The 9,586-nt window shown below is 48.7% G+C and overlaps 1 pseudogene across 1 annotated transcript; it reads left to right on the plus strand.

The window, feature by feature from the left end:
* The first annotated feature begins 6,340 nt into the window (after positions 1 to 6,340).
* Positions 6,341 to 9,028, plus strand: LOC103642352 (LOC100191881-like pseudogene; annotated as a pseudogene). Its single transcript, NR_157028.1, has one exon. The product of NR_157028.1 is annotated as a protein-like pseudogene (transcript).
* Positions 9,029 to 9,586: the final 558 nt, after the last annotated feature.

Below are 9,586 nucleotides of genomic sequence, written 5' to 3' on the forward strand. Positions count from 1 at the left end.
TAGCGCTAGTGAGAGCCACCTAGAGCACACACCACTTGCATTAGGCTTCTCTTGGTCAAGCGAAAGTCTACGGCTTGTTACTCTTGGTGATCGGCATCACCTAGACGGCTTGGTGGCATTGGGAGCTCGGTGATCACCGTGAAGATCTTGTTGGTGACCCGACTCAAGTTTGTAAGCGGTCTCGAGGGATTCACCGCGCCGGAGTGGCAAAGGATCATCTCGTAGTGAGCACTTGGTTCTTGCGAGGACCAAGGGGGAGCGATACCCTTGCGCGGGTGCTCCAACGAGGACTAGTGGAGAGTGCTGACTCTTCGATACCTCGGGAAAAATTGGAGGAGTCTTCTAAACTTTGCTTTACATTCCGCACTTAATTCAAGCACTTTACATTGTGTATTTGTTTAGCAAGTATTTGAAGTATTGTCTTAGCTTTATTGCATTTCTAGTATTATATTCTTAGTGCTAGTTGTTGGGGTGAAATTGGGCTCTTGCTTAGCTCTTGCTTAGGTTTTAATTAGTGTTGATTTTTAGAAAAGCCCAATTCACACCCCCCCCCTCTTGGGCATCGTGATCCTTTCAGGAGTTTATATTTAGTCAAAGAAAAGGCATTTGAAATAGGGGGAGGAATTTCAAAAAATCCTAAAAATGCTTCTTGCAATCATATTCCTATATCTTTGACTATTTGCAAAAGTTCTAGAAAAGATTTCCAAAATATTTGCAAAAACAAACAAGTGGTGCATAAGTGGTCCAAACGTTCAAGCATGTCAATATCACTTATATTCACTTATAACTGTTTTTATTTCAATAGCTTATGAACACTTGACCAACTGCAGACTAGTTACAATTTCATATTTTATATTTGCTTTGGTTTGTGGGAGATTGAAAGGGAAATGGCCTTAAACCATTCCTTATATTTTGGTGCTTGATGACCCTCACAGCCATTCGGACTAACTAGTTTGCCCAGTCTCTAATTCACAGGTTCATAAGATCAACAATCCAGTTTCTAAGTTAGAATCAGCCTAGTTCCAACCAAATAGGGGTAATACATGGAATAGATGAACTACCAATAGTTCTACTCTTTGGATAAGTTCTAAATACCTTGAGGAATCCTTTCAACACATCTAGAAAGGTTGAAAAGCTCGAAATCAACATATCACTATTGTGGAGCAAGTATTGGGCAAAAGAAGATATATGAGTAAAAGAATCAAAATGCAAAGGGGATTGGACTAAAAAGTTGTGAATACAACACCTCAAAATGAAGACTTAAAAATAAGCAAAAAGTCCAAGACTCAAGATCAAGAGAAGCCCAAGAGAGTCAGTGAAGAAATCCAACAATGGGGCAAGACAAGTTTACACCAGCCTATGGTGCACCGGACAGTGTCCGGTGCCCAGGCTGGCACGCCGAGCGAACCGGCCGCTCTCGGGAAAAACTCATCGCTCGTGGCTAAAATTCACCGGACTGTCCGGTGTGCACCGAACTGTCCGGTGAGCCTAGGGCCAACGGTCATCATCACCAACGGTCGACTGCTACGCGGTAAGAAAGGACAGAAGAGCAGAAGCAGTCAGAGAAAGTCAGTCGCGCCGGACTGTCCGGTGTGTCACCGGACTGTCTTGTGCACCTCAGGAAAACAAATCCAACGGGCGACTGACGTGGCAGGCACCAGACACTGAACAGTGTCGTGTCCGGTGCGCTCGTCGACAGAAAGCTGCTGCTTTCTATCCAAAGGCTATTTGAGGAGTTGGGGGATATAAATACCACTCCAACCGGCCATTTCACAAAGTGGGAGCCCAAGTAACATACCCAGGCATATAGTTGACATATCCAAGCCCTCCCAACCACCTCCATTCATTGATCTATCTCATACACAAGATTTAGGCCACATCAAAGCCTCACAAGTGCCACATAAGAGAGATCAAGCAAAAGAGAGCTACTCGTGTGTGTTTAGCAATAGTGCCTTGTGAAGATCATTGAGTGTGCTACATCTTGTGATCATTTGAGCGTGGAGTTTTGACTCCCATTCATCTTCCTCCAAACTTTTTGGAGACTTGTAAAGCTAGCAAGAGACACCTAAGTGTGTGGTGGTCCTTGCGGGGTCTTAGTGATCCTTGAGATTAAGAAGAAGCACTCGCCGGTCTTGGTGATTGGTGGAGAGAGGGAAAGGGTTGAAAAAGACTCGTCCTTAGTGGACTCCTCAACGGGGATTAGGTTCTTGGTGAACCGAACCTCGGTAAAACAAAACACCCGTGTCACTTGTGTTTATTGCTTGTGATTTGTTTGTCTTCTCCCTCTCTAAGTTCTCTTGCACTATTCTTTGTTGATATTACTTTGTGTTGCTTCAAGTTAAATTCTCATTTAGAGAAGCAACGTCTTGCAAGAAAGAACTTGTGTTATTTCTCTGCTTATCTAAGCCCTCTTGCTTTATTCTCCATAGATATTTTAGTTGTGTTGTTTTGTTAATTCCGCATTCTTTCAAAGCAATACTCTTTGCAAGCAAATGACTTAGTTTTATACTCCTATAACTATTCATCTTGTTCTAACCGCTAATCGAGGGATCAAGTCCGGGTTTAAAGTTATAATATTAAGGTTTCGCCAATTCACCCCCCCCCCCTCTAGGTGACTTTCAACCTCCTCTGCACCCGGTGCCCGCCCGACACCGTCACCAAAGTAACCAAGCCGCTGCATCTCCAGCATGCGAACCGAGGAAATCCTCGAAGTACCAAACTCCACGGTATGGCCAGGCTACAACTCCATCACCGCCAAATCACTCAAGGTCTCCTCGGACGATGGCACGGCCGGCGACGCACTCGCAACAGATGAAGAAGAAGACAATGCAATGTACCATCGGCGGCGGCGCGCGGTCTGCTTGATGCGGGCCAGATTTCCGAAGCAGGAGAGCAAGGAGGGCAGGCCAGCAGTTTACAAAAGCTAGGGTTTCTACTGCGCAAATGCAAGTCGGAAACAGGCTTGGCCGTGGTCGGCTTTTTATAGGCGCGACGCGATGCCTCGAGAAACATGCAGTCCAACAGTAACACGTCCATCAACGGTCACATTTCAAAAACCCCGCGAGACCACTTCGAGCGAGGGTAGCGTCTTCACCATCTTACGGTGGTCTTTGGCACCAGCTGACTTAGTCGAACTGGTCCCTCGGAGGGAAAATGTTGGGGCGAAGGCGAACACGCCACCCTTCGCTCGACGACTTCGTCCCTGCCTTGCGCAGACGAAGGCTGAATCCACAGAACTCGCCAGAACAGGCCGAGGGCGCCAATCGGATGGAGGCCTGTTCGACCCCCTTCATTGACACGAGATAATACGAATGCCCTGCCGAAGTCTACAGACCTCCCGCTCCCTCACCACCGAGGGAGGCCCATGTGTGATTCGGCCCATAGAGATGGGCCCCACGTGGACAGGTGAAATAAGGGTCGTGTCTGTAATAAAGTTTACCATAATGACTGTTTGTAACCTCCCTCGTGGGAATATTCTGGGGATAAACTAGGTACTCGAGGGTCTAAATGTCTTTGACTGGGACATGCGGCCCCTCGAGTACCTATAAATACCCCCTTATTGTGCCCAGGCACAGGGAGATTAACGAAGCTTTTGGCATTCCGTGCTAAACTTTGCAAACACTCTTTCTACTTTCTCGTTGGATCAACTTGCCCTGGACAGCAGGTTCCAACAGACCTATTGGGTCCCATCAAAATTAACCAATGCAAATCATTATGATTAAAAAGAACATGACTAGGTAAAAAGGAAGTGATCAAGGGCACAACTTGCCTTCAACGAGCTCCTTCTCAGCAGTCTCTACCAGCTGAACTCTCGGATCCTCTTTGTCTTGCTCGTCTACTCGCATCAATACAAACATACATAGTATATAGAGAAAATTAACATCACACCAAACATGTAAACAAAATACATAATAATAATCTACACATTAAAATAAGATTCTAGGAACAGGAATCATTAATTTTGGAGTTCTAGGTTTTAAGTTATGAATTTGCCCATGTTTTATGTATTTAATACAATATTAAGTAAGAGATAAATTTTGATGTGTCTTTCATGTCAAAACAGTGGCACTATTTGATAGACGTTAATATTACAAAATTATAGGAACTGGAATGGATTAATTTGGACTTAGCATGAATTTTCTATAAATTGAACAAGTTCTAACATTTATTTATACATTAAAAATCAAATTATGTTATTAATTTCCTATTTTCCTTAGTCGCTGGATTGGGCGCCAATTTCTAGAGAACGCAGGGGCTCTGGCGCAAATGTAACCAAGACACATGCTGACAACAGGGTGGACTGCGGGTTGAATACTCAATTTTGCAGGGTCACTTAAGCAAAAATCTAGAGCCGAAGGGGTACACGGCCATCCGAGTCGTTGGGCTTGTAATCGAGCGCTCGGATTAAACAACCCCGCCAACGAACCGGTACGCGCATGCGACCGTTAGATCGGTGATATGCGGTCCCGATTTAAAATACCCTGATTCAATCCTATGCGTCAGACCTCACTTGGACGACTCAGATCTATCTCTGAAACGGTACCGGGCGGATCTAATCCTGGCCGCCTCGGAGGGAATCAACGGCCAGCGCGTCATCGTCCCAAATCCAACCCAACCCGTGCATTCCTGTCGATGCGCACGGCGGTGGCTCACCGGAGCTCACGAATTCCGGCCATCCCGAGCCCCAAACTCTAATTCACTCGGCCCTCGTGAGATTCACGACGACCCGAACCTATGTCGCCCATCAATTTCAGCCGCTACACAGCGCAGACCCCCGGCTCACGGTGCAGTAAAATCCACGGCGGGGACAATCGCTCCGCCGAGCAATTACTAGGGTTCTATGGTTCGAACACGGTGCGGTATGAACTCCTATCGACCAAAGAAGGTTCCGCAAGCGAGAGGAGGAAGTTACCGTCAAGGAACGCAGAGGAGGGCACGGTTGCGGCGTCGGTCGTCCCCGGCGTCAATGGCGACGCTCTTCTCACTCAGAGGTGTCGCTCAGGGCAGTCTAGGTGATGGGATAGGGGCAGGGGAGTGCAGCGCGTAGCTCCTTATACCCCGGGCGTGGCCACGGACCCGGGTGAGGCCGTTACCGAGGTTGCCGCACCCACGAGCTAGTGATCCCGGTCGGTGCGGGCGGGTTGTTAGGGGTGGACCTGACGTGGGGGTCCCACCTGTCAAAGGCTTGAGTGAAGGGGGGCGCGCACAATGTGACTGACGGGCGGCCCCCACTTGTCGGGTACACGTTAGCGCAAATGAGTCCGGCGCGCGGGCCCCGTCTGTCATTGAGCGCACGCTGGGCAGCGCAGAGGGGCTAGATGGGCCGGTGGCAGAGGTTTGGGCCCAGGTGTAGTTTCCCTTTTTTCTATGTTTTTATTTTATGTTTTCATTTGAATCTCAAATTTGAATTTAATTCTTGTTATGAGGTTCACCTCTGAGTCAATTATGCAAATTCACTCCTAATGTAGAAATAATATATTTTATTATTTTTATACTATTTTTACTCACATAGTATTTCATTTCTTCTTTTCCAAACTCTATATTTCCTTTTAGGATTTAATTACAATTTGGGTATTAACATACTTCTTTTTACTCTATTTTTATATCATCACACAATGCACACAAAATAAAGCCTCGGCATGATGCATATTCCATTTTTTATCATTTGTTTTGATTAATCATTCTTAACTATATGTGTGCTCTTGTTATGATGAATATATAACATACAAAATAAGAAGACCACTATATTTTTTTTGTAGATAATTTTGGGTATTAAAGCTGGAACCCATAGCGGTACCAAACACTCCCTTAGTTCAGTTGCATTTGATAATAACACTAAGGGAGTGTTTGGTTCTAGTGAGTAAAGTTTGTATATGTCACATCATATTTAAAATATTAAATATAGTATAATTATAAAACTTATTACATGGTTGAAGACTAAATGGGGAGACAAATTTTTAAACCTATTTAGTGCATGATTGATAAATATTTATTATAGCATCACACGATCGAATCATGAACTAATTAAGTTTAATAGATTCATAACTAATTAGATTTAATAATTAGACGATGTCTAATATTCCTAACTAACATCACATCGAATTCAAAGTATTAAATATAGTATAATTATAAAACTAATTATATAGTTGAAAACTAAATAGCGAGACAATTTATTTAAACCTAATTAATGCATGATTAACAAATGTTTATTATATCAAATCATGAACTAATTAAGTTTAATAGATTCATAACAAATTAACATCCAAAGATTTATGAATCTATTATGTCAAGGAACGCTTAGTCCACATCTGTATAATGAGTCGTCCTTAAACAATGATTCTACTATAAATTATGAGCACCCGCAAAAAAATTGAATTCCACAAATAATACCAATTACAATATATTAAATAAATTCTAAACATTTACATTCTCATCAAGCACAAAATTTAAATCTTAAATTGATTTGTCGGGCTCCTCCTTATTAAGAGGAGTACCCTCCAAAAATTAACGTATGCTGTTTAATGTGGAGAGCACACAGCATTCTTCTATTCTCAGTCCTATAGTAAGGCTATCTCCAACAGCCCTTAGGCTATCGGCTATCTCCAGCAGCCCTTAGGCTATCATAAGCAGTCTCTTTGCTGCTATAAATAAAAGGTGCATTGTATATGCACCAAATGCTGGCCTAAGAATATAGGGCGGAAGAATAGTTAGCTGTGTGCTCACCACGCAGCTGCGTGATGGGAACCTGAGAACTTCGCCCTCTTTATGTAGGCGGCCTCTCTTCTGCCTCCTCCTTCCGCGAGGCGATCTGGTGCTATTCCGTCCACTCCACGCCACATTTGCTTCGCATGGATATGATGGGCTGCCTTGTCGCCTTCTGCGGCCCACAAGATGCGTCTCGCTCGCAGAATCGGAACTATCCCGTTGCGTTTACGTGAGAGGCCGGGGCGTTTACGTACTTTGATTAGAAAGAGTGGTGGACACAAACGCGAACGCTGTCGATGTGGCGCTGTGCTGGTGTCCTTGTCCTTGCCCGGGACAGAAACAGAACCTTCTAGAGCTCCAACAGAAGCTTCTCCACACTTGGCGCTTCTATCGATCCACCTATCCACTCAGCTCTCCAGGCCGGAGCTCATATATCTCTCCCACCCGCGCTCGCCCTGCGTGTGCGAGTTTGACGGCGGCGACGACCGGCGATGGTGGTGCTCACGGAGGAGTTTCACGGCGGCCTTTCGTTGAAGCGGAAGGGCGCCCACGAGCCGGGCCTCTTCGACGTCGACGCCGGCGCCACCAAGATGCGGCGCCTCGCGTGTCCCGACGGCCCTCGCGGCGGGGCCGACCAGGCCGTGACGGCGGCGTGGGAGGATGACGTTGCGATGGGCGACGCGGCGCCGGCGGCGACGTCTCCTTCGCCCAGCGACGACGGGAGGGCGGTGGTGGTGTACAGAGACGGAGACGGAGAAAGCGTCAGAGGCAGCTGCAGCAGTAGGCGGATCGGGATCGACGCCCCGCGCCTCGCGCTGCGCGACGGCACCGGCGCGGGCGCGGACTGGATCCGCGCCATGCTCCGGGAGGCGGACAGCAGGACGGTGCGGCAGCTGCTCGCCGGCGCCGCCAAGGAACATGGCTCCGATCCTGACCTCGCCCTGGCCGTCGTGCCCTGGGTGGCTCCGGCGCCGGCGGAGGCGGAGGCGGAGGACGGCGATGACCGCGAGGCGGCGATGGACGTCGAGGGAGATCCACCTATCCACTCAGCTCTCCAGGCCGGAGCTCATATATCTCTCCCACCCGCGCTCGCCCTGCGTGTGCGAGTTTGACGGCGGCGACGACCGGCGATGGTGGTGCTCACGGAGGAGTTTCACGGCGGCCTTTCGTTGAAGCGGAAGGGCGCCCACGAGCCGGGCCTCTTCGACGTCGACGCCGGCGCCACCAAGATGCGGCGCCTCGCGTGTCCCGACGGCCCTCGCACACACGGCGCGTCCACCCAGGCTGTCGGGCCGCGACACACGCGCCCGCACGTATAGCAGCGGGCTTTAGATCTCTTGGGCCAACACTCCCCCCAAAAAGCTAGCCTGATAGGGGGTTGTACCCTCAACCATATAAATCATGCTTTTCCACTCTCACCAGACAATGTGGGACTATTCCCAACAATCTCCCCCTCACACATTGTGAGCCGAGATTTGTCTTGAGAATGCACTGGGCCAACCTGGCTCTGATACCAATTGTTGGAACCGGACCGCCGACACATGGCGCGTCCGTCAGGGCCGCTCGCACACACGGCGCGCCCATCCAGGCTGTCGGTCCGCGACACACGCGCCCGCACGTATAGCAGCGGGCTTTAGGTCTCTTGGGCCAACACTCCCCCCAAAAAGCTAGCCTCATAGGGAGTTGTACCCTCAACCATATAAATCATGCTTTTCCACTCTCACCAGACAATGTGCGACTATTCCCAACAATGATGAGTCGAGAAGGCAGGAAAGTCGGCCCTGGACCAGCCATGGCCAGGTGTACGACGCCGTTGCTGCGGAGGGGTTGGTGTACCGGTGGCCGCAGCTCTGCTGGGCGGCGGTGGCGCAGGCAGGCCCGGTGATGTGGTCGTAGTGAACGGCGTCTGGTCAGACTGTTCGGCTGCCGAGTGATACTTCGAGCTGGGACCGGCGGCCGGGCGCCATTGTTGTCCGATGGCATGGGAAGCCTTCTCGATCGCCATTGCCGTAGACCGATCAGGATTAGATTCGCCTGGTACAGGTGTGTGCTCGTCGTGATTCAGAGCCAGAGCCAGAGATGACGATGCCAGCAATTCTATGATGGTCGATTTTCTTCGTTGTGTGCTCGTAGAGACAGATGCATTTCGACAAAGCCAATACTGACAGCGTGTCAGCACTCGGTTCTACTTTGCACTTTGCAGTGAAGTACACAAGGAATTCAGTTATCACTTGTATGCTCTAGCATAGATGTTAGATGGGACAATACCCTATAGACAAGGAATGTAATTGGTTACAAATTTCGGGACAATAAAACGCTTGAACTTATGCAATGCAGACTGTCGCAACGATAAGCTCAAATTGGTTACAGTGGCAGCAATGGGAGCTAATGGATCAAGATCCAGATTTTTTTTCGCACTACGAACACTACACCACAGAACACTTTTACCGACCCTTATTATCAACGGTCGGTGTGATGGTAAAACGCGATGACAGACTGTGGGTCGCTAAAGCCTTATTTAACAACTCACTGAGTGTCGGTAATTGTTTTGTTTATAGCGTCTTTAGAGGGGTCGGTAAAAGTTTCTGCGACATCCCGCAGTCGGTCGGAAAAAAGGCGCTCCGGCCAGCTGGGCAGCCGCGAAAACCTGACGCTAAAAAATTTCTCCATCTTTTCATCTCCCTCCATCTTATCCTCTCTCTTCCCGTGTACTGGGCACTTCGTGTACAGCGCATCTCAGATTTGGTCGTCGAGTCCTGCTGGGCAGTGGGCACTCCGGCCGTCGCGCAGCCGGGCAGCCGCCGCGCATCGCCGCACAGCCGCCGCGCAGCTGTGGTGCGCTGCCCCGCCGCCGCCCCTCCTCGTCTGTGCTGCGTGGAGC

The sequence above is a fragment of the Zea mays genome, chromosome 1 (genome assembly GCF_902167145.1).
Source record: "Zea mays cultivar B73 chromosome 1, Zm-B73-REFERENCE-NAM-5.0, whole genome shotgun sequence".
Classification (NCBI taxonomy): Eukaryota; Viridiplantae; Streptophyta; class Magnoliopsida; order Poales; family Poaceae; genus Zea; species Zea mays.